The sequence below is a fragment of the Mustela putorius genome, unplaced genomic scaffold (genome assembly GCF_011764305.1).
Source record: "Mustela putorius furo isolate JIRA1106 unplaced genomic scaffold, ASM1176430v1.1 tig00003870_pilon_pilon_pilon, whole genome shotgun sequence".
In the NCBI taxonomy this organism is placed as follows: domain Eukaryota; kingdom Metazoa; phylum Chordata; class Mammalia; order Carnivora; family Mustelidae; genus Mustela; species Mustela putorius.
The window spans coordinates 11936859-11961693 of record NW_025422022.1 but is presented as its reverse complement, the minus strand read 5'-3'; the positions used below and the strand labels follow the sequence as shown (position 1 = coordinate 11961693).

Below are 24835 nucleotides of genomic sequence, written 5' to 3'. Positions count from 1 at the left end.
TGCTCTCTGGCTCTCTCTCTGTCAAGTAAACAAATAAAATCTTAAAAAAGAAAGAAAGAAAAGAAGTGTGTATTCAATGCAGAAATTTAGAAGTTACACATAAGCAAACACAAAGCAAAATTGAGTCACTAAAGTTCTCGCCACTTTGAAACAACTTCTATAAATCTCTTCCAGAGTTTTCCTGTTTCTGTTAGTATATTTAAAATGCAGTTTCCAATTAACGAAACCTGTCTATAACACTCCATTCTGTGACCCAGTGTTTTGACTTGTCAATATATGTATTCCAGTTTTTAGTTGCTATTTAGTGTCCTGCTAATGGCTGTATATAACAATTGTTTAACCAATCTCTTATTGGTCAATGTAAGTCACTTTCAGACTTGTTATATTGAAGAGTGGGGCAATGAATAGTCTATGACAGCATCTTTGTGTACTTATCTGGCTATTTTCCATAAGGCAAATTACCAGAAGTGGGGATGCTGGGTGCAAAGGTATATACTTTCATGATTTTCTTTTTTTTAAGATTTTATTTTTTTATTTGCAAGAGAGAGAGAGGCAGAGGGAGAAGCAGATTCTCTGCTGAGCAGAGAGCCCGATGTGGGGCTCAATCCCAGGATCCCAAGATCATGACCTGAGCTGAAGGCAGACGCCTAACCTACTGAGCCACCCAGGCACCCCACCTGTATAGCTTTTGATAATTATTTTCAAAGGGTAATCTGAAACATCGTAACTAGGGAAGCTATGTGCTTGCTTCAGCAGCACATATAACTAGGGAAGCCTAGTAATGCTTTCTGTTGTTGTTTTTATTTTATTTTATTTATTTATTTTTTTGAGGTGTGACAGCAATTAGGTCTCTTCCAGGTTTAAAGCTCTGTGATTCATGAATTTAGGAGTGTTGGAAGGTCTCAAAGGGAAAGGTGTTGGATTAGAAGAATTATAACCCCTGTGGAGCCTGGATCCACATGGATCTTGACGTTGCCCAAGAAAACACCACGACATAGGACCAGAAAGCAGTACTACGACCAAGGGGCTAAATTCCTTAATTCGTGTTTGGGGCCGATCTGGGGTTCAGAGGAGACCGGAGAGGAGGAAGGGGAGAGGTGGGAAACACTCTGCTTGCTCCCGGTTCTGCATATGGCACGGCCTGTCTCTGTATTGTTTTGCCTATTGTCAGTGCCCGTGGCTTCTTTCTGTGTCTCGCGTTCACGTCCTGTGACTCTGAGAAGGTGGTTGCATTAGCCCACCACAGGCTAGCCTAGAGCCCCCCGCTCTGCAGGTAGCTTCTCTGGCTGCTGACCAGCCTCTCAGCCCTTGCCTCTTCATCCAGTGCCCGTCTCCCCTCACCCCGGCCAGCTGTGCTCCGTGCCACAGGGCAGCGAGCATATTAACTCTTGTGTGAAGGACCTAGATGAAGGGGCGGGATGTGGCAGACCCTTAGAAACCTCAAAAGACGGGGGAATTCCTGGTGGGTTCTTCGAGTTCCCAGCCCCAAGAGGCTAGTTAGGAGGAACTGACATAAACTAGCTACACGGTGCGGATGGAGCTGAAATAGGGTGAGGTGGTGGGAATGGAAAATCGGGAGGCAATCCTGATAACGGCAGTGGGCATTTATGGAGTCCTTCCAGTGTGCTGGGCGCCGGTCTTAGTGCTTGACATGTACAGTAAAACCAAGTGACAAATCAATATCCCATAAAACACAATGGCTATTGGTAATTATCCCCTGTCCTCTGCCTGTCCCCATGCTCCCATGGAAGCTGAACAAAATCCTCTTTTCGGGAGGAGAGTCCTTTATAATCCACAGTCCCGATGTTGACTTTGATTTTAGTCCCTCTCTTTCCCTGGCTCTTCCCCTTCCCACTTCGCACCCGACGTCCAAATCCAGCTTTCCCGCGGCTGCCTTGTCGGGTGGCCCCACACAGTGTCACTCCCTCCCCCTTCGTGACCTTCTCCCCCTTTGCACCCCCCCCAAAACCTCCCGACCTGGGGCACCCAAGGAACCATTTTTGACCAGTCAAATACAGCACATGCTTTTATTAGCCTCACTTTTGTGCTTTCGGTGACAGCGCTGACCCCCTGAAAAGACTGTTTTTCATGAACTTTCCCATAACAGAAACCCACATTTTACGCCACTGGATTTTTTAGGTGGTGCTTATCACCTGTGTGTTACGGTGTATGTGGGCGGGGGGGGTGGTTGTCGTGTGTTCTTTATTTGCTCCTTAGGGCAGTGTATGAGGGACACGATGCAATACCTTCCCAACCCCCACCCCATCTGATAGAGGAGTTCACGGGGCAAAGGGATCTGAAGTGATTAGGTCCTGCTGCAAATAGTGACATCACTGGGCCTCAAAGCCCTGGTCTCGTCTCCCAGGGACAACCTGTGACTACACTCGAGTACATTCACTTTTCACGGATTCGAGTACATTCACTTTTCACGGATTCACATTTTCTTTTCTTCCCAGTGCACTTATTCCAGGAGCGACCTCCTGTTTCTTGGCCCACTTACTTTCCTCCTCAGCCATTAGCATCTTTCTTGTTCTCCTTCCTTTTCAGACACAGCCTACGGCTCCTGTAGGCTCCTGTCCACTGTTTCTCAGGTCTGAGTTTTCAAACCAGGGTTTTATACAAACACCGCCCCCCATCCTCACGCTTTTCCCCACACCCATATCTCGTCTATATTTACCTCCTAATGTTTATCTCATCTTAAAAAAAAAATCAGCTCACATTTTTTAAGTGAGTTTAACAAAAAAAAAAAACACCTTCCTGACTGAAAATGGGCCAGACACCATGAGGGAATTATTAATTTTGTTTTGTGTGGTACTGGGTATAGTTTGCTTGTTTGTTTAAAGATTTTATTTATTTATTTGAGAGAGAGAGAGAGTGGGGAAGAGGGCGAGAAGCAGGCTCCCACTGAGTGCAGAGCCTGGTGCTGGGCTCCATCCCAGGACCCCGAGATCATGACTGGAGCTGAAGGCAGACGCTTAACCAAATGAGCCACCCAAGTGCCCCTGGGTATGGTTTTTTCAGAAGAAGATTCTTGTTTGCTGGAATTACCTGCTAAAGTATTTCAGGGGTGAAGTACCTCAGTGTCTATAATTCACTTTCAAGGTGTTGAACAAAAAAGAAATTATAGATGAAGAAGATCTGAAAAATGTAAACAATGGTAGATCTTCTGTTGTGGGGATATGGATTCTCGCTATAGAACTCTTTCTTTCTTTCTTTTTTTTAAGATTTGAAAGCTTTCAAAATAAAAAGTTGAAATTAAAAGGGTACTTCCTCTCACTAACATAAATGGAAAACTTCTATTGCTTGCCATACTGAGAAGATAATTCTAGAAATAAATGTATTGAAAATAAAACAGCGTCTTTGCATTCTAGCTGAGTGGAGTTTTCCGACCAAGGCTCTGTGCCTATTCTCTTCGCAAATAAAGGGGATTAAAGAGTATTAGCAAAGTGTTAAAGAAATCGAGTCGCAGCCTCAGAATTCTCCCTAAATGATTAAAAGAGAATCAAGAAGGGAATAACTGTTTTGTTACATGTTTCAACGTTACTGAATGCCGTGCCTTGTACCTCTTAAATCACCAGAGGTATTCATGCCATAGCTGGGGAAATACTGTCCAAACTGCCTTTTCTCCCCTTCCTTCAATTAAACTTACCCCCCCCCAAAACCAAAACAACAACTAATCCAAGATCTGTATAGCTATTCAGTCTCATCATCTTAGACTGTTTGGGCACTAGAGGAAACAGACATATTAATAAAGGCTTGATGCAGGAGACAGAAGACATTTGAGAGGTTTCTAGCAGAGATGGACAGTATGCAAGGAGTTGGATACTGACAAAACTGTGAAGATGGGAATGCGTGGAGGTTGGGGTCCCTTTGGATTCATAGTCACAACTGGAATTTGGGATTCACTTGGAATTTTGGAATTCCATTGGAAACAATTGCTAACTCTGTTGCCATGTCCGCCATTGCCTCCCGCAGGCTGGTGAGCAGGTGATGGAATGCCCTGGAAACGCTCACATCTGCTGAGCTTGCTTTCCTCCTGCTGTGTCTTCCAGCTTCTCAGTGTCACAAAGGGGCACCTCATTGCATGGCCCATGAGCAAGTCACACTGAGATGTCTACTTGCAAAGGAGTCTGAGGAATGTGGCTTTTACTGCTCTGTCCTCTGGAACGTGGAGGGGTGGTGTGGAAGGAAATGGGTGCTGGGGGGCAACACCACCAGTGTGGTCACCTAAAAACCCAAGGTCACCTTAACTTCAAGCTCTCCCACATTTAGCTGGGCCCACGGTGTAGCCAGACACCTCCAGTCAGGACCATATTCTACTCACTGTTCTCTCTGACTTCTCTCTTTAGACTTTGTACATTGGGAGTATCTGTTGTTTTGTTTTTAAATCTTTTTAAATCAGTCTCAGGGCGCCTGGGTGGCTCAGTCAGTTAAGCATCCGACTCTTGATTCTGACTCAGATCATGATCTCAGGGTTGTGAGATCAAGCCCTGCATGGGGCTCTGTACTAGCTGTGGAGCCTGCTTAAGATTCTCTCTCTCCCTTTCCCTCTTCCCTAGCCCCCCCCCCCCCCGCATGCATACTCTCTCTCTAAAAATGCATGATTATGTAAGTAAATAAATAAATCTGGTCTCATTAATTTTTTAGCTCTGCTTTGTAATTTTTAGTGTTTGATCCCTTCATTCAAATTCAGCCACAAAATTTGAGGATATTAAATAATAAACACATTCTAGCCACTGTTATTACTTGATTCCTGATAGCTAAAACACACAGAATGTGTGTGTGTGTGTGTGTGTGTGTGTACACACTATTTTTTGTTTAATGCATGTGACAAAATATATATTTAAAGACAGATTGCCAAAGCAGAATGTGCAAATCCACTCAGTAAAATATCCATCAAAGACCTCTAGGTTCCCCAGTGCATGGGAAATCACAAACCTTCATGTATGGAGAACAGAGCAGTAACTTCTGTGCAGTCAACCGCAGACGGGGCTTAAATTTGGAGCCAACAGAGTCATGGCAGCAGTGACGTCCAGAGGACTGGAAAGATGATTCTAGAGAAAATATTCCCCTGGTGAAAATAATTGTTTGCCCTATGAAGAGATTTAACACAATTATACTTTTAAACCCATCATTTAAGATCATCTCAACTTACCCATTCTTTACCTTTGTTCTTCTGCCTTTATAGTTTGCCACGCACTCCAAGGGGGTGGATTTCCTGAGGAACTGAGTTAAGTACCACCTCCTTTCCTCCTTACGCTACGGAATCTTGCCATCTGGCCATGGAGGGAAGTCAAGCAGACAGTGTGTTGAGTGCCTTATCCACCCCTCCACTGCTCTGTGTGAAGTCTATCTTTGACTCATTGGTGGGAAGATGGAAAATGTGGGTAAGTTGTTACATTTTTAAGAACAAGTTCTTTCCGGGACGCCTGGGTGGCTCAGTTGGTTGGACGACTGCCTTCGCCTCAGGTCATGATCCTGGAGTCCCGGGATCGAGTCCCGCATCGGGCTCCCAGCTCCATGGGGAGTCTGCTTCTCCCTCTGACCTTCTCCTCGTTCATGCTCTCTCTCACTGTCTCTCTCTCAAGTAAATAAATAAAATCTTTAAAAAAAAAAAAAAGAACAAGTTCTTTCCCCTTTACACTTGTAAATTATATGGCAATGCTACAGAGAGTTATACCTTTGCTATATCTTAATATGCCATCTAATCCCTGTAAGTAAAATTAATAACAGTAAGCAAAAAAAATTCTTTAGGAGCTCGATGGCCCGTCCCTTACAAAAGGATTCTTCACTACGAAGATGATGATTTTACACAATCAGATTCAGCCTCTAGTCCCTCTCGGGCCAAACACCAGAAATAGAGAACAGGATAATTGAATATTATCATTACTTACCATAGTTAATGGATGGAGAGCCATAGAACCAACAGATAGTACGAACCTGAAATCCAGGCCTGCGGAAGAAAACGTTAGCTTCTGGAAACGAGGCTTGGAGAATGGATGGAAGGAGCTGGAACTCATCCCCCTCTGTGATTTGGAGATAGCTTACTTATGAAATTAAAGTGCCAGTAAGCAACAACCCTAAAATGTAACTAATGTCAGATAAGATGTAATCTAGGAAATTGTAATATGCCCATCACGAGGTAATGTTGTAATGGCAGGAGCTTTTGGGGGCTGATAAGGAATATTGGAAAAAGTGGCAAAGTGGGAGAATGACAGTTTTTAGTTTCTCCGGCAGGGACCCCGCGTGCCATGCCCTGACCGCCGACGCTCGGGCGCTTTCCTGGGTGGTGGGCTTACTGCTCCTTGGTGGGGGAGAGCGGGATCGGGCTGCAGGCTGAACTCCTCCAGCACCTGAACTCCTCCAGCAGCTGAAAAATCTTAAATGGATTCCCCAAGTTAAGTCACCTGCTGGCAGGAGCAAGTGCCGAGCAGTGTGGGAGGCAGAGGAGGGAACGGAAAGAGCAGGGCCAGAATCTGGGGGGCAGACGGTCTTCAGTCAACTCTCTCAATCCATTTTCCTCTCCTTTGTCAAGTCAAGATGATGATACTTTGCACGTGGAGTCCCGTGGGATGTACACCAGCTAACGCGTTCGCCTGTTCTCCCGGCCTCCCCCAGCTCCATCCACCCGACAAAGCCGCTTAGTTTGGCCCTGTTTTTTCTCTAGGTGGATGAAAAGGTTCTCCCTCTGCTTTTGTTCATTCATTCTTTGTTTCCTCGCTCACACACTGATGCTGCAGACGTTTAGTGTACGAGGCTCCTGGGAGCTTGGGCGGTGGGAATCGACCTTGCGGCCAGGGTAGTGCCACCCTCTTGACACACAATGAAGGTCTTTGGTCGCTGTGGAGGGAGTCAGGAGACATGAGGCTTAGGGGGTTGACTTTCTTCTGGAACCCTTTTTTGAGTATCTTGGCTCTTCCTCTGTGCTGTCCCCGAACTCTGTGCCCAGCAAGGTGGGTCAGGCTAGAGGTGGAGAATGTGGATTCTGGGGCCAGACTGCCTGCATTTGAATCCTTGCTACGTCCTAGCAGGTGCTTACTCGGTCCTCTCTATAGAGTGGGGAGACTAACAGTACCCCCATCTTGGGGCTGCTATGAAGATAAAGGGAGGGCGCCTGGGTGGCTCAGTGGGTTAAGCCGCTGCCTTCGGCTCAGGTCATGATCCCAGGGTCCTGGGATCGAGTCCCGCATCAGGCTCTCTGCTCAGCGGGGAGCCTGCTTCCCTCTCTCTCTCTGCCTGCCTCTCTGCCTACTTGTGATCTCTGTCTGTCAAATAAATAAATAAAATCTTTAAAAAAAAAAAAAAAGATAAAGGGAGTTTGTGTGCAAAGAGCTTAGAGCCTTGCCTGGCCCATAGGAGGTGCTAGGCACGAGTCAGCTAGTATTACATTAGGTTGAACCATATGAAATTTCTGCTTTTGATTGGCAAAAATGACCCAGTACTGGCAACTTCATTTTGTTCGTGATGCCGGGCACACTGCTGCCTGCTTAAAGCTTGTCTCCCACGCTGGGGCTGCTGGCTCCACGGGAGTCTCTGTGTGTTTCTCTGCCTTACCCTGGCGACTTCCAAGGCAAGACCAAGGTCAGAGTCACTTTGACTTAGGACACTTTGGCAATAGAACAGGCCAGGAAGTTTCACAATGTCCTGCCCAGCATCTTGTGTCACCGGGTGCAGGGTGGTGGTGATTCTGGTGCTGGAGCGGGGGGGAGGGGAGAAGAGGGATATCCTGATGGTTTAGCTACCAGGGAGGTTGGCCCTGGCAGGAGGCCAGGTCACCAAGCCAGGCTGTCATTTGAGTCCCTAATCCTCCATCTGTGTTCCCTGTCAGCTGCCTGATGGCCTCTCACTGGGGGCAGACCCTTATCCCCGGGCATTCGTCCTAACCTTGGAGCTGGGCACTTCCAACCTTATGACCAGAAGTGTTAAAATATCCCTCTCAAATGGATATCCAGTGCAGTCTTTCCTCTGGCTCATGGCAAGAACAGTCCGGACATACACCTACCTCTCCATCCAGAGGCAAATCAATGGACAGCCATAAAAAACAAATAAGGGGAGGGGCGCCTGGGTGGCTCAGTGGTTTGGGCTGCTGCCTTCGGCTCGGGTCATGATCTCAGGGTCCTGGGATCGAGCCCTGCATCGGGCTCTCTGCTCCGCAGGAAGCCTGCTTCTCTCTCTCTCTCTCTCTCTGCCTGCCTCTCTGCCTACTTGTGATCTCTGTCTGTCAAATAAATAAATAAAATCTTTAAAAAAAAAAAACAACAACAACAACAAATAAGGGGAAGTGCCGGTTGGCTCAGGCAAAAGAGCCTGCAACTCTTGATCTCAGGGTCACGAGCTCGAGCTCCTCGCTGGGTGTAGATCTTCCTGAACTAAGTAAATAAATGACTTAAAAAAATAAGTAAAGTCGAGATGAAAAAACTTTTGTTTGGCTCAGGGCGCCAGACACATGATAGGTGTTTATTTCCAGACACGGCGACCATAGCTATTCCACAGTGTTCAGTCAGGTACAAGAAGAAACCCGACATAGTGGTCCAGTGTCACATCCGCTGATGATGTACTTGTTCCGTAGGAGCAGGAGTGTCTGATTCATCATTTGTGTCTGTAGGGCCAAGCCTAGTGTCTGACATAGAATATGTGATCAATAAATATTTATTGAATGACTGAAGAGCTGGTACTCAGGAAATGTCTGTTGGCTGTTCCTCATGAACCCTGGTGTACTTGTCTTCTTCCGTGACCGGGAAGCCTGGCACCTTTTGGGTGTGTGGCCAGGGGAACCAAAGGGTCATTAGGTTTTCCTTCAACCCAATTCACATATCAACACGTTCTGAGCATGAAGTGCTCAGAGAATTGACTTGGGGTTTCATGGCTCTTCTCCTCAGGCTGTGATGGCCGCTCATTCTAAAAAGTTCTCTTCTTTGCTTCCAGTGAGGCTGGGGGAGATGGAGGGAAGTTTCCATCTCAGCCTGCCATTTACCCCACATAGGCCCTTCTCCCGAACTTTCCTCCTCCTGACTCCATGTCTACAAGGAAAGGGAGTCATTCGTTCAATCTCGCAGGAAACATTTTTTGAGTTTCCAGTATGTGCCAGACTCTGTAGGGGGTAGAAAAGAAATGCCCTCTGCTCTCAGAGGGCTCATAGCCTCAAATGTGGGACTTAGGATTTTGAGAAGAATCCGGGTAGAGTCATGAGTGGGAAGGCAAACCTGAGCAAAATAACCATTGCTACCACCAACCTACCACCAGAATAACAATGCACATGTGAAATTCACCCTGCGCTTTTCATGCTTGACTTTAGTACTTGTAACAACTTCTGTTCCTGGGTTTTAGCTCCAGGGGAAATGTGAAGCGGTCAATATTTTCGGTCCAAAGCACTTAGGAGAATGTTATGGACTGAAGAGTGTCCCTCCAGAGTTTGTGTGTTGAGGCCCTGACCCTCAGTGGGATTGTACTTGGAGCTGGGGCCTTTAAGGAAGGAATTAGGGTTAAATGAGGTTGTAAGGGTGGGGCACTGACCCACTAGGGTGGGGTCCTCCTAAGAAGAGGAAGAGACACTGGAAATCTCTCTCTCTCTGTGAGCACCCAGAATGGAGATGATGTGAGAACACAGTGAGAAGATGATTATCTGCCAACCCAGAGTGTCCTCCCCAAAAACCTGGTTGACATCTTGATAATGGATTTCCAGTCTCCAGAACTGGGAGCAAATGCATGTCTATTGTTTGAGCCCCCCCAACCCTGCCCTGTCTGTGGTATTTTGTCCTGGCTGCCAGAGCCGGCTAATCTAGACCAGTTTTAAATTTTCCTCAGTGCAGATGCAGAAGTAGATAAATTTAGAAGATGTCTTTTTCTCTGCAAAATTTGTTTGGTTTAGAAAGCTATTTGTTAATATCCAAAAGGTCACGCACTCAAGTATTCAAATAAAGGGGGCAGCTCAAAAACCTTTCTGTCCTTCGTCAAAAATGCTAACATCTTTCCCCAGTTCCCCCAATCTCTCTCTCTCTCTCTTTTTAAAAAAGATTTTATTGATTTATTTGAAGAGAGAGAGAGAGACAGCGAAAGAGGGAACACAAGCAGGGGGAGTGGGAGAGGGAGAAGCAGGCTTCCCACTGAGCAGGGAGCCCCATGCGGGGCTCGATCCCAGGACTCTGGGATCATGACCCAAGCTGAGGGCAGACGCCTAACCGACTGAGCCACCCAGGCGTCCCCTCTCTCTCTTTTAAAAGATATTTTATTTTTTGAGTCTTCTCTATATCCAACATAGGTTTCGAACTCGTGACCCTGAGCTCAAGCACCACCAACTCCTGACTGAGCCAGCCAGGCGCCCCTCCCCCAATCTCTTTAAGACACTTTCGTAACAAATATGTTTGGAAATAAAGACGCAATTCCTGCATCTTGTATGTATTTTCGGTGGCATGTAATGCATGTTGATTTAATGCATGAGCACAGATTTTATTTACCCGCCGCTCTGTGGGATCAGGGATGGGCACCGGGGAGCGCTAGGTGAATAATGGGATGGTACTCAAATAACATCTGTTCCCCAAAGTCAGACAGCCCAGTCCCGCGGCAGACGTTGAGGGGGGCCACCGGCGGATGCTGCTTGATCCTGACCAGCTTCTCTTCATTTTGTTCTCACACGTATTGATACATATTTATACAATACTATGTATATTCAATCAGAATTTGCTGAATTGAATTATGTAAATGCACACTTGCCCATAGGATAAAAATGATACTGCCAGGATAGGCGCTCTCCAATCCCGCCGTAGGTCTTATTTATACACCTCATAAAGAATGCTAAGCTCTGAGGTATCTGTCGAATCACAGCTTTCATTTATTGCAGGGGAAAAATATTTACAAGCGGGAATGTGGAATTTCATTTGTTTTGACACGTTGTGGGAGGTGTTCTCGGGAAGGTGTTTTGAAAAAGCCCAATGTCGTCTATCACTGATCTTATCTGGGGGTCGCCTGACCAGACTGTCTGTGAGGACCCCTCTGCCTCCAGCCAGTGGCCCTCCCTCCGCCGCACAGAAGGCTGCGGTCCTGGTCTTTCCTTTCATTTCTCCCCTTCTTTCCTTCCCATCTTCATCTTCCTTCCTCTTTCTTTCTTTCTTTCTTTTTTTTTTTTCCCCCTCTTTCTCTCTTTTTAAAACCTTCTTATTTGTCTTTGTACAACAGGAAATTGTTGGGTTGTTGGTCAAGCTCAGGGGTGAATATGTAGTCCTGTTTTGGGAGGCAACCATGGGTGGGGAACAACTTCGTAAGTGGGAAGAATGAAAAAACAGAAGCACACACAGCTCTGCACGTCTGCTTCCCGACATAAAACTCTGTATATGTGTTTCCTCTGAGTTTCTGGGGAAGATTCTGTTTCTTGCTGCTGGCCTGGTTGCTCCCCATCCAGGCTGATGACTGGAGGAAGCCTTGCCTGATTTATTCCTGAAAGAGCTTCAGAAGGTCGGGGGGTGGGGGGGGGAACCTGGGGCAAAGGCCCAGAAGGGGAGAGGGAAGAGGATTTGAATAGGTTGCTTTCCTTCCCTTTAGTGTCTATGTTTCTACTTATTTATTTATTTTTAAAGATTTTGTATTTTTTTAAGGTTTTACTTATGTATTTCAGAGAGAGAGAGAGAGTGTGTGAGCAAGCTTGAGCAGGGGGAGGGGCCGAGGGGAGGGAGAGGGACAAGCAGACTCTGCCCGAGCAGGGAGCCTGATGTGGGGCTCCATCCCAGCACCCTGAGATCATGACTTGAGCCTAAATGAAGAGTCGGATGCTTAAAAACTGAGCCCCCCAGCCTCCCCTAAAGATTTTGTTTATTTGTTTATTTATTTATTCACGTAGATTTTATTTATTTATTTCAGAGAGAGACCGCAAGAGAGAGCGCAAGCAGGGGAGAGAGGGAGAAGCAGGCTCCCCGCTGAGCAGGAAACCTAATGTGGGTCTTGATCCCAGGACTCTGGGATCATGATCTGAGTCAAAGGTAGATGCTTAACCCACTGAGCCACCCGGGCACCCCTATTTTTTTGAGTAATATCTACAGGGGCACCTGGGTGGCTCAGCTAGTTAAGCATCCGACTCTTGGTTTAGGCTCAGGTCATCATCTCAGGGTCGTGGGATTGAGCCTGCCTGGGACTCCATGTTCAGCATGGAGTCTGCTTGAGGTTCTGTCTCTTTTTTCTCTGCTCTTCCTTGTGGCTGCCCTCTCTCTCAGATAAATATATATATTTTTTATTTTATTTAAAGATTTTATTTATTTATTTGACAGAGCAAGATCACAAGCAGGCAGAAAGGCAGGCAGAGGGAGAGAGAAAGGGATGCAGGCTCCCTGCTGAGCAGAGAGCCCAATTCGGGGCTTGATCCCAGGACCCTGAGATCATGACCCGAGCCGAAGGCAAATATATATATATATATATATATATATAGTCTTAAAGGAAAAAAACTAAACACAAAAGACAACCTCTCCACCCATGCCCCAAACCATGGAACTCAATGATATGGAGCCTAGAGTTGGTGTGGTTTTTTAGAGATGAAGAAAAGGAACCCCTGTAACATAGTGATAAACCTGGACTCTGAGAATTGTCTGGAATTTGCTGTGCAGCCTGTGTTTGGGACACTGGGTGGCTCAGTTGGTTAAGCTTCTGCCTTGGGGTCTGGTCATGATCCCAGGGTCCTGGGATCGAGCCTGTATTGGGCTCCTTGCTCAGCTTCTCTCTGCTTCTCCCTCTGCCTGCCACCGCCCCCCTGCTTGGGCTTGCTCTCTGACAAATAAATAAATAAAATCTTCTAGAAAAAAAAAAAAAAAGAATTTTCTGGGCATGGGTTCCTTGGTTTTTCCAAAGCCTTCTCAAGGTCAAGTGATAAACATAAAGGCAGGCCTTGGCCCATTTTGGTGATAAGAGGAGGTAGGAGAAGCTGGTTTGTAGGTGGCTAGAAGAGCAATGGGTTTGAGTCAGATGTTGGCTGTTGGCAAGGGACACCCATGGCAGATTTGTAGAAATTCTTTGCAATCCCTGGTGTTGTCAGATGCCTGGAAAGGGGAACTTAATAGGTAATTGAACCTGGAATGGACAGACAAGTTAGGTGGGCAGTAGAGGGAAAAATGTAATCTCACAGGGTTGGAAATCATGACTGTAAGAATGATTGTCAGAGTAACACTAATTCCCATTTAACGAACACTCACTGTGTCTCTGGTACTATGCTTTGTCTAGTGAACTCATTTAATCCTCCTGACGCCTTGGGAGGTCTACCCATTGCACAGATGAGGGAACTGAGGGTCAGAGAGGTTATGTAGCTTGCTTAAGATCACACAGGTGGTAAATGTTGGAGCCAGGATTTGAACCCCATTGGTTTGACTCTGAAACCCACATTCTGGGCCATAATGCCGCTACTACCAGTCCTGCTGATACAGGACCACCAGGAAATTAGCAGTTCCTGGTGGCACAAGCCTATCTTGGTTGTCATTTGTCATTCGCACAGTTCCCAGTACATAGCAGGTGCTTAATAAATGATTGTTGACTCAGTTTCTTTGCTCAAGGGGATTACAGTCTTGTTGGAAGAAAACTGCTATCATGCCTGAGAAAGAAAACAGTTTAGGACAAAATACCCAATGCCAAAAAACCATGGGAGGGTCATAATGGAAGAAAACATATAATCATTTAGCAGATTGGATCCCATTAGCTCCTTCTTTTACAGTGAGGAAACCATCAAAAATCAAATTAAGATCAGAAGGTTGCTTGATGAATACAGAACCCAAGCAAAGGAAATTGGATTTCCTAGAGGGTATATTTTCATCACATGGTGACTGCCCCAGTGAAAATTCCTCCTTCAGCAAGGATTATGTTTGCCCAGTGGACTGGATGTTTGTGTTGGCCAGCTGTGCTCTGTCCTGGTCAGTGCTGGAAAAACACCTACTGTCTCCCCCTCCAGCTCTTTCTAGACTCCACGGTAACTCCCCACTTTCTGTTTGCACTTGTCATTACAACATCTCCCTCTTTGGTTTCCATACTCCTTTCACATTACAATTTCCATGTCTACAGTTTATTTTACATGAGAGAGTGCCTGCTCTTCAGAACAGTGGGTAGCTTGTTTCCTGATCACCTTGTGTGGGTGCCTCCTGTAAATGGGTGCTTGTTAGTCTTAATGAGGGAGCTAGCCTGTTCTGGGCTTGCATTGTTTTTACCTTTTCCAATCTCTATATATATTTTTACTTATTTAAATAGATACCATTATATAATTATGATATATTTTATAATAATACTATAAATATAACATAGTTTATTTAAATAAATAACATTTATCCTGAGATCATTGTAGATTTACAGACAGTCATTAGAAATAATACAGGAGCCTCTGTGTGGCTCAGTCATTTGGGCGTCTGCTTTTGGTTCAAGTCATGATCCCAGGGTTCTGGGATCGAGTCCTGCATTGGGCTCCCTGGTCAGTGCAGAGCCTGCTTCTCCTTCTCTCCCTCCTTGTACTCTCTCTGTCTGACAAATAAATAGATAAAATCTTAAAAAGAAAGAAGGAGAAAGAAGGAAGGAAGGAAGGAAGAAAGAAAGAAAGAAAGAAAAAGAAAGAAAGAAAGGTCCCCTGTACCTTTATTCTAATTTCTCCCTATAGTAATGCCTTATAGAGCTATAATATAGTATGATATCACAGCCAGGATTTTGACATTGAGACAGTCAGGATAGAGGACATTTCTACCAAGAATCCCTCCTGTTGTCCCCCCCCCCTTTGTTTTTTAGCCCTATCTGTTTCTCTCTTATCTTTAACCCCCAATCTGTCCTCCATTTCTACAATTTTTTCATTGAAGAATGTTGTATACATGACATCATACAGTAGCAACCTTTTGCGATTGGTTTTTGTCGCCCAGCATATTCTTTGAAGATCATCCAGGTTGTTTTCTGTATTGATAATATGCTATTTTACTTTAATTTTTGTTTAGGTAATAATCTAAAGAAATTTTCAAAGATTTTACTTATTTATTTATTTATTTTTAGATAATTAAAAATAATAGTTTGTTATTTTATAATAATAGCTGAGTGCTATTCCATGGAAGTGATATACCACAGTTTGTTTAACCAGTCACCCATTGAAGGACATCTGGGTACTTCCAGTTCTGGGTTATTACAAATACATGCTATATACATTCATGCATAGGTCTTTGTGTGAACATAAATCTTTAGTTCTTTGGGATAAATGAATAAGAGTGTAACTGCTGGGTCTATGGTGAGTGCTTGTTTAGTTTTTTAAGAAATGGTCTTAAACTGTTTTCCAGATTGACTATACCATTTTACATTCCCACCAGCAATGGATGAGTGATCTAGTTTCTTCATATCCTCATGAGAATTTAGTGTTGTCACTATTTTTCAGTTTAGTTATTCTGGTAGACAGTAGCAATATATTCACTGTGGTCTTAATTTGCATTTCCCTAATGGCTAGTGATGTTGAACATCTTTTCATCTGCTTATTTGCCATCTGTATATTCTCTTTGGTAATATGTCTCTTCGTGTCTTTTGTCCATGTTGTAAATGGATTTTTTTTTTTTTTTACAAAAAACAAAAAAAAAGTTATGAGTGTTCTTTATATATTCTAGACACTAGTCCTTTATCAGATATGTGATTTGGAAATATTTTCTTCCACTGTCTAACTTGTCTTTTCATTTTCTTAAGAGGGTCTTTAATAGAGCCAAAGTTTTCAATTTTGATGAAGTCCAATTTATCAGTTTTTCCTTTTATGAATCATTCTTTTTAAATCAAGTCTAAGAAATCTTTGTATAGCCCTGGATCCTGAGGATTTTCTCCTTTAAATTTAACATTTAAGACCATGGTACATTTTGAGTTAATTTTTGCATAAGGTGCGAGAATTACACTGAAATTTTTATTTCATTTTATTTTATATATATATATATATATATATATATATATATATGTTTTTTTACATTTTTTTAAAGAGATTTTATTTATTTGTTTGACAAACAGAGATCACAAGTAGGCAGAGAGGCAGGCAAAGAGAGAGGGGGAAGCAGGATCCCTGCTGAGCAGAGAGCTCCCTATGCGGGGCTCCATGCCAGGACCTTGAGATCATGGCCTGAGCCGAAGGCAGAGGCTTTAACCCACTGAGCCAACCAGGTGCCCCTATATATATTTTTAATGTCTAATTGCTCTAGCACCATTGGTAAAAAGGCTGTTTTTCCTATCAGTAGGGTATATTTACATGAATCTATTTCGGGATCACTATCCTGTTGCATGCTTTATATGTCGAACCCTCTGTCAATTCTGCACAGTTTTGATTACTATAGCTGTATTATATATCTCAAAATCAAGTAGACAGATTTTTCTCTTTATTCTTTATCAAAATGTTTTTAGTATTCTAGTTCCTTTACCCTTCCATATAAATTTTAGAATAATCTTATCTATACTTACAAAAATATCTGAGATTTTAATAAGAATTTCATTAAACCTATATATCAGTTTTGGGAGAATTAGCATCATTACTATGTTGAGTCCATTCACTCCTCTCCATGGATTTAGGTCTTCTTTGATTAAAAAAAAAAAAAATCAGCATTGTTTAGTTTTCATCACACAAATCCATGTTTTGTTAGATCTATACCTAATGAGTAAGTGTAAATGACATAGTTAAAATGTTTTTGTGCCCATATGTTCTTTGCTAGTATCTAGATAGTTTTTTGTATATTTATTTTATATCTTGCAACATAGTGAATTATTATTTCTTTTCTGTTCCTTTTTTGGTAGATTCCTATACAGACAATCATGTCATCTGCAAATAAGCACAGTTTTATTTCTTACTTTCTGATATGTTTGCCTTGTATTTCCTTTCCTTGCCCTCTTGAACAGGCTAGAACTTCTGGTACTATGTTGTGTAAGACAGGCAAGAACAGACATCCTTGCCTTGTTCCTAATACTAGGGGAAAACATTCAGTCTTTTACCTGTAAGTAAAATGTTAGCTGTAGGATGTTTTTGTGGATGTTCTTTTTCATGTTGAGGAAGTTTTCATCAATTTCTATATTTCCAAGACTTTAAAAATCAGGAGTGAATATAAAATTTTGTCAAATATATTTTTGTGTAGACTATGACTGTGTGACTTTTCTGTTAATATTGTGGGTTATATTAATTGACTTTCAAATATTGAACCAGTTTCTTATCTGTGAAATAAATCCACTTGGTCACGGTGAATAATTTTTCTTGCATATTGCTGAATTCTATTTACTAATATCTTGCTAAGGATTTTTTTTTTGCATCTGTACTCATTAGGGATACTGGCATGTAGTTTTCATTTTTTGTACTACCTTTGTCGAGTTTTGGTATTAGGTAGTACTAGCTTCATAAGATAGATTGGGATTGCTTCCTTTTCTCTTTTTCTGTTAGAGATTGTGTAGAATTGCTATTAATTCTTCTTTAAACATTTGGTAGAATTGTTGGTGAAACTGTCTGGGCCTGCCTCTCAGTATAAAACTTTTAATAAAAGTATTAAAATATGTGTCTATGTATATATATAATTAGTGCATCAATTCCATGATTAAGTACTTTTAAAGGACAAAAATAAAGTTTTCTGAATGGAACAGGCTTTTGAAGTTCTGTTTACAAAATACAAAATTGCGCTTCATGATTTAATGGTCAAAGCTTCGTGTCCCCTTTAGTTCCTTCTCTGCACTGCAGTCTGGTGGGAATGTAAGTAATATCTGTGTATGGCAAGTTTAAGACCAAACTGTGAATGTCACTAAGATTGCCTCCTTGCCTCACACATACATTTATGGCTCAGGTTATCCTAGTCTCATGCTTAGTGTCTGTGGGACACAGTTTGTTTTTATCCTGTGAAAGGGGGTAACAGTTGGATAGCCACTTGCCTTAAAGGGTTGTTAGGCACAAAGTAAGTTCTCAGTAATTCCTAGTTGTTGTTATTCTGTCAACAAGAAGGGAATGACTTCTTTTAACTGGTCGCTTTAAACTGGGTAAGAGAAAGTCACTGTCACTTTCTTTAGATGCTTCTTGGCCCATAGCAGGGATTCTCAATCTTGGTACCAATGACCTTCTGGGCTAGATAATTCTTTTTTGAGGGGAGCTGTCCCATGCATTGTAGGGTGTTTAGTAGTCTTGTCTCTTTCTACATGTGGCACTCCCATCCCACAGTTACGATGATAAAAATCTCCAGACATTGCCAAATATCCCCTTGGGGTGCAAAATCACCCCTGGTTGAGAATCACTGGCTGTAATTATGTGAAATCTCACTTAAGAATTTTTTCAAATTAATGCGTACTTGTAGGGAAAGTATGGAAAACACTAGTAGTAAAGGTAAAATACTAATTTAAACCACAGCTGACTGCAGCTGTTTCTGCCCCTCCGGGAGTGGTAGAATTCCTCTCTGGAGTAAATAGCCCTTTGTTTCACAAAATACCTTGATGGGACACTTCCAGGGTGAACTGCTAGCCCAAGGCTGGTGAAGGGAGGCAGTGAGACTCCGCAGTAGTTAAACTGCTCTGCATGAGAACGAGTGGTTGGTGGGGGGGTGGGGGGAGAAGCAGAGGAAGGTGGGAGAAGTGAGCAGAGCTGGGGGGGGGGGGGATGTGGGCCAGGGTGGGGGATGGGTTGAGCTGCGGTGTGGCAGGTGGTAGCCAGGGGCTGTGCAGATGTGGCAGGGGAGGAATTCACTGGTGTGGGGGTGGCTGGAGGAATTTTAAGTGCTGTGATGAAATGGGCATCCTTCTCTGCCCCACCTCTCACCAATTTCCCACACCTTCTGTGGAGTCTGTTACTCCCACAGCCACGGTGTCTTAAGAAATGGGGAGAGGGGAAAGGCAGGGAGGAGAAAAGAACAGAGGGAGGTGAGACATCAATGGGACTGAGACTGAAGGGGGACAGGACAGGGAGGAGCCGATCTGAGAAGATAAGCCCTCTGGAATTCTTGGAGATGGGGGAGGAGGTGACTACCTTCTGGATGGTGGGGGCAGGAATTGAATGAAATTTATGTAAATCTCAAAGGAAACAATGATTTAGGCTGCTGTGTATATTGGGAAGAAAACCCTTTGCTGTATTTCCTTCCAGTATTTTTTTTCTTTACAGTTAATCTTGGTGTATATGGTGTACTTTTCTTGTGGGCTGTATCAGACACCAGAACAGGTGAAAAATGGTGGAAACCATTCTGTTGCTGCTGATGCCACCATTTAGAGCCAGTGGTAGCTGGAATTTCAGCCACTGGTACCTCTGGAGCTATTGGGTCCCTGCAGGGCAGGGCTGTCCTGATCTGCCCCAGCTGGATGTATGTGTGTGTGTGTGTGTGTGTGTGTGTGTGTTGGGGGGAAATGGAGGGTGTTGGTCCGCTCTCCCTTCCACCACCTTTATGATGCTCTCATCCCCAAACAGGGTTCCCAAGGCCTCTGAGAGTTTAGTAAAAAGGCCTTTTGTTTTCTCATTCTTATTTCTCTTCCTGTGACTCCGGCGGACGTCCTCAAGGACAAGCTTTGAGGGTTATCTGGAGATGGGGACCCACAGAACACTGCCTGGGGATGCAGTGCCAGCCCTCCCCTAAACAGACTCCTGGCAGGGCTACCCCTTGGGACCACCAGATGGGTTGAATCCTAGGAAGAACACAGCTTAAATTTAGGTTTAAGTTCAAACTGTGGGGAAGGAAAAGGAATTTTCCTTCTACCTTAGATGGGTAGCCTGGAAAGTTGTGTGGTCCAGATCCCAACTCACCACCTTAAATGCAATCTTTAGCTAAAGACAAAAGAAAGATGTTGGGGGGCGGTGAAGAGACCAGTTGAGGGAGGTTGGGGGAGTGGGAAGCTAGGTACACAAGGAGAAGGTTGTTATGCAGATTTAAGTCTGAGTCTTCTCCATTGATAGGAGTTTGTTGGTGATTGAGAGTCATCCTTCTTGGTAAAGGGGTTGGGGGAGACACTTACAAATGAGGAATTCCTTTGTAAAGAAAATGTCCCTTACAAAAGACTAAATTCTACTCTGTTTTCAGAGATTCTCTGGCAGTTTTTTCTCAGAAATTGTCTCAAAATAATCCTGTGCCAAAGAAACAGATTTTGGGGTTGCTCTTCTGCTACTCTTCAAAGCTGTGACAGCCTTTTCTCAACCTTTGCTATCACCCCCCAACTCACACAGGCTTACACAAGTATGCATTGACCCATGGAAAAGACAGTCCTTTCAAGATCAAAATGGAAAGCTAATAAAGTTGGAATGAGTGGAGACCCCAGGTAAAACTGTGAGGGAGGAAGTTGGGCATGCCGCCATCTTGATCAGAGTTCATCAGACCCCACCCCTCCCCTCCCTTTGCAGACACAGCTCTGTCCCGAGCTTGATGTGTTTATTCTTCAAAGGTAGTGCAAGGGTTTTGGTTAACTGAAGAGGCTTGAAGGCTGCTATGGACTAAATCGTGTCTCTGCTTATCACCCCCCTCCCCCACGACTCTCAAACCAAACTCATCAATTGAAGACTGTAGGGGAGAAAAAATTTTCCTCTACTCTCTTCTGTTCTGCAAAATGGAGGCCTTTGAATTAAGCTGACAAAAGACAGACTGACGGGGGTGGGGGGGGGGGGGGGGGGCTTTATTTGCAGGCATATGGAACTAACAAAAGGAGTAGCTGGCTGGTTAAATGGTTAAAGCTTGAGGTTTATATCCCAATTTAGTAAGGAAAAGGGAGTGGGGAAGAAAAGGCTTTTATGGGAAGAACAAATAGATTTCTTTAGGAGTGACAAATGGGTTTTTAAGAGAACAAGTGAGAGATAAGAAAGTTTATGATAATGTTTGTCTCCTTCAGGGCTGTTGACCTCCCATGGAGAAGGGATTTGGGGTTTTCCCTTCTGGGAGTCAATTCACCTTGAAGAGGAAATTTACGGCAAACTTATTTCACAGAACTTGAGGCTTTTCAGTCAGGTAAGGGAAGACACGAGAAGGCTTCCTTCTGCACTTGTTGATTCCTAGAGGCCTTTAGTTCAATATAATCCTATGCCAAAGTGCTATGTTTTGGGGTGGCACATCCTTTAAACCCTCACCCCCAAGGTGACTTTATTTGGAGATAAGGCTTGTAAGGAGGCAATTAAGGTTAACTGAGGTCTTAAGGGTGTGGCTCTAATCCAGTAGGGTTACTGTTCCCATAAAAGGAGGAAGAGACACTAGAACACCAGTCTTACTCACGCAGTTCACAGTGGAATCCTTTGAGCACAGAACAAGATGGTGGCTGCCTGCAGCCCAGAGCAAAAGCTCTCATCAGACCCTAACCCTCAATCGTGGATTTCCGGCCTCCAGAACTGAGAAAATAAATTTTTGTTGTTTAAGCCTCCCATCTATGATATTTTGTGATGGCAGTTCAAGAAGACCAAAGCAAGGACTACAGCAGTCTTCCAGAACCAAAAAGCTAAGTTTAAAAAATGGTGAACTTGTAGGTTGGGTGTGATGTTGGGCACTCTGCAAACATACAGGGCCCACCCTGGCGAGGTACCTCAATTTTGGTCAGAAGTTGAAAGAACTAGGAGGAACTGGGAAGTCACGTGTGTTTCTAAAGGATAAGAGTTGCATTTCTTGAAGTCCTACCCGCTGCTGACTTCCTTTCTGCCAGAAGCCACCTGGGCCCTGTCCAAAGCACAGTGTTACCTGGTGCTGGGTCCCCATCTCGGACTCCAGCGTCGGAGCCCCCTTGTCACAGGGCCCGATAGAGGGGAGAGCTGCCAGAGGAACCTAATCAGATGCATGCTGTCATCTGGAAATGATTAATCCTAAGGACAGATAGAAGCCATGTTGATAGCATTGATTGGTTCCTTATTTCTGAGTTGGGCCTGTTTCATTGTTTAAGATTCCACTCTAATTTGTTGGGATTTTCTCTTCGGCATTGTAAAAAGCAAACTTATTTTGCTGGATGAGAACAGAACCTTTTAAACCGGGCTTTGAAGTTTGCAGCTTTGTAACGTGTCAGCCATCTGAAAGCCTCTGCGCTCTTGCCAGCTTGAACCAACCCACAGCCACGATTAGCATATCAAAGAGCGGGGAGGGGGGTGTCCTGGTGGGGGCTGCCGGAGTGGCACTGGGCCCACGTTTAGGATGTGAAAAGATACAGGGCCTCTCTACACGCGACCTGCTGCTGGGTGGCTACTCATTTCACCTTTAATTCCATTTCCTGTCTTCTTCCGGCTGAGCACTTTTGACAATTAAGAACGTGCACACACACACACACACACACCCTTCCTCTGAAAGAACAAAAGGAATTAGAAATGGAAAAAGAAAGAAAGGAAAGAAAAAGGAAGGTTGGCGGTTTTTTTTTTTTTTTTTTTTTTTTTTTTTTTTTTTTTTTTTTAGGGGGTGTAAAACCCTATTTTCCTCTCAAGCCTCTCTAAAATCCAAACAACTCCCACAGATAAATACCCAAACTATTCAATAGTTATTTTAGTGCCTTCGTTTTGACTAATTGCTGGGTTAGAAAAGAAACTTCAGAAAGGTTGGCGGAAGCAATTCAAAGTAAATTTTCACCGTGGCCCTGAGGTGACATCCGAAATAATTGCAACCCTGAATAGCCAGGCCGAGAGCAGTGGTGGATGGCCTGGTTACTTTGCTGAGGAAATCGACCCCCCGAGTGCCTTGCCTCTGAGGCCTGACCAGCAGCTGTAGTAAGTCTTGGGGGGCCCCCAAACAGGCAGGCAGAAATGGGTGACCCTGAACACGGATGCGGGGGGAGAGGAGAGAAAATGGACAGAAACTAAAGACTCCCATGATAAACACGTCATGGTCATAAAAGGTGGCAGCAAGGACAGGAGACATAAGAGAAAGACCCCTATGATGAACTGATTTTGAAAGAAAATTATTTGGATCTTTTCATGTTACAAGTGTATATATTTGCGTATCATGGGTGAAGGTGGTCCAAAGGTACGAACTCCCAGTTATGACACAATAGATTCTGGGGGTGTCTGGAGAGCATGGTGACCCTAGTTAATGATACCGAATTCTGCAGGTGACAGTCACATAAGAGAGTAGATCTTAAAAGTTGTCATTACAAGAAAAAAAAAACCGTAGCCGTGTGTGATAATGGATGCGAGTTAGACCTGTGAGAATCATTTTGCCATACATCCATGTATAAAATCATTATATATTGGGGGCGCCTGGGTGGCTCAGTGGGTTAAGCCGCTGCCTTCGGCTCGGGTCATGATCTCAGGGTCCTGGGATCGAGCCCCGCATCGGGCTCTCTGCTCAGTGGGGAGCCTGCTTCCCTCTCTCTCTCTCTCTCTGCCTGCCTCTCTGCCTACTTGTGATCTCTCTCTGTCAAATAAATAAATAAAAATCTTTTTAAAAAATCATTATATATTGTTATGCACACAACCTAACACACAATCTGTTAAGTATAAAACATAACACACAATGTCATATGTTATGTCTATTGTATGTTCTATGCTGTAAAAAAAAGCAACAGAAAAAAAAAAGCATGTATAATATAGAACTGTCTTCTTTTTGGGGGGAACTAAATCGTATGAATTTTATTTTTTCAAAATCCCTAAAGTATGTGAGGGAGGATATAGTAATATATTAATCGCTTCCCAAAGTTTCAACTGTTCCTTGAGTTTAAAAAAAAAATCAGAAAGGAAATTCATCAGAGGATTAATAGTAGATATGCTTGGGTAGATTGTAGATTGTTTATTTATTTTTTTACATGATTTTGTGTTTAAGTGATCTCTGTACCCAGTGTGAGGCTCGAATTCACAACCCCAAGATCAAGAATCCTACGCTTTATTGACTGAGCTAGTGGAGAAGCCCTGTTCTGTTTTGTTTTTATACTTTTTTGTATTTTTCAGATTCTCTGCTAATTTTACATACATAAAGAACATGGTCTGCATTTGAAATTGGGTTTCCCCACTGATATGCAAGTTATGGATGCAATAGAATTTAAACTAGAAAGAACTTGGAGTGATTATTTCTCCCTCTCAGTTGAAAGGGGAGGGAACTTAAGAACAGGGAGGTTAAGTCCAAGGTCATGCAGCTGGTTCCCCAAAGGTCAGAATCTAGAGCAGAGCAGTTCAGTTCAGTACCTGCCAGACACATGGGCTGAGCACTTGAAATGGGGCTAGACCTAGTTGGGATGGGCTATGAGTGTAAATATACTTGGATTTTGAATAACCTTTTCCTCCACACATGAAAAAAATAGAAAATATCTCAATAATTATATTCATGACATGCAGAAATAATGAATTTTGGATATAATGGGCTAAAATTAATTTAACCTGTTTCTTTTTATTTATTTTAGTGTGGCTACCGGAAAATTGAAAATTACATATATGGTTCCCAGTGTGTATTCCTATTGGACAACTCTGATGTAGAATACAAGTCTTGCCTCTCTGCCGAGTGTTCTCTGCATCCTGCACCGAAAGGGAGAATGTCAAAAGGTAAGGACAAATTTACTTCTTTTCTAGAATCAGATAGTGAAGCATTACTCAAAGTGACAATATTATTATTGATTTTATAATTTCTTGTTTTGTTGCAGATGTATAGTTTATACCTTCCATAGATAATGGAGGATTGTTTATTGCATAATTGCACATAGATATTCATGCCTGAGGTGTCTCCTTGGAGTTATTTTTTGCTGTTATGCATCATTACTACTAAGGGTCAAGTTGTTCTTCTTGCCTCCTCCTCAGGAAGACTTAGAACAAAAAATAAATAAGCATTCAAAACCAAACCTCAAGAATTGAAGGAACTTAGTTTTAAATAATGGTTTACAGTGACTTTTCTTTTTTTTTTTTGAGAAAGAGAGAGGGAGAAAGAGAGCGCGGGGGTTGGAGGTGTGACGGGATGGGTAGGTGGGTTGGGGTGGGCAGAGGGAGAGAGAGAATCTTAAGCCG

General features: G+C 43.5%; 1 long non-coding RNA gene across 1 annotated transcript in view; it reads left to right on the top strand.

Moving 5' to 3' along the window:
• The window catches only part of LOC106006667, a 35564-nt gene extending 11191 nt beyond the window's left edge, over nucleotides 1-24373 (top strand). The window contains exons 2-3 of the long non-coding RNA XR_001180932.1: nucleotides 5189-5387; nucleotides 24241-24373. This is a non-coding gene — a long non-coding RNA (uncharacterized LOC106006667). The remainder of the gene's footprint in view (nucleotides 1-5188; nucleotides 5388-24240) is intronic.
• Nucleotides 24374-24835: the final 462 nt, after the last annotated feature.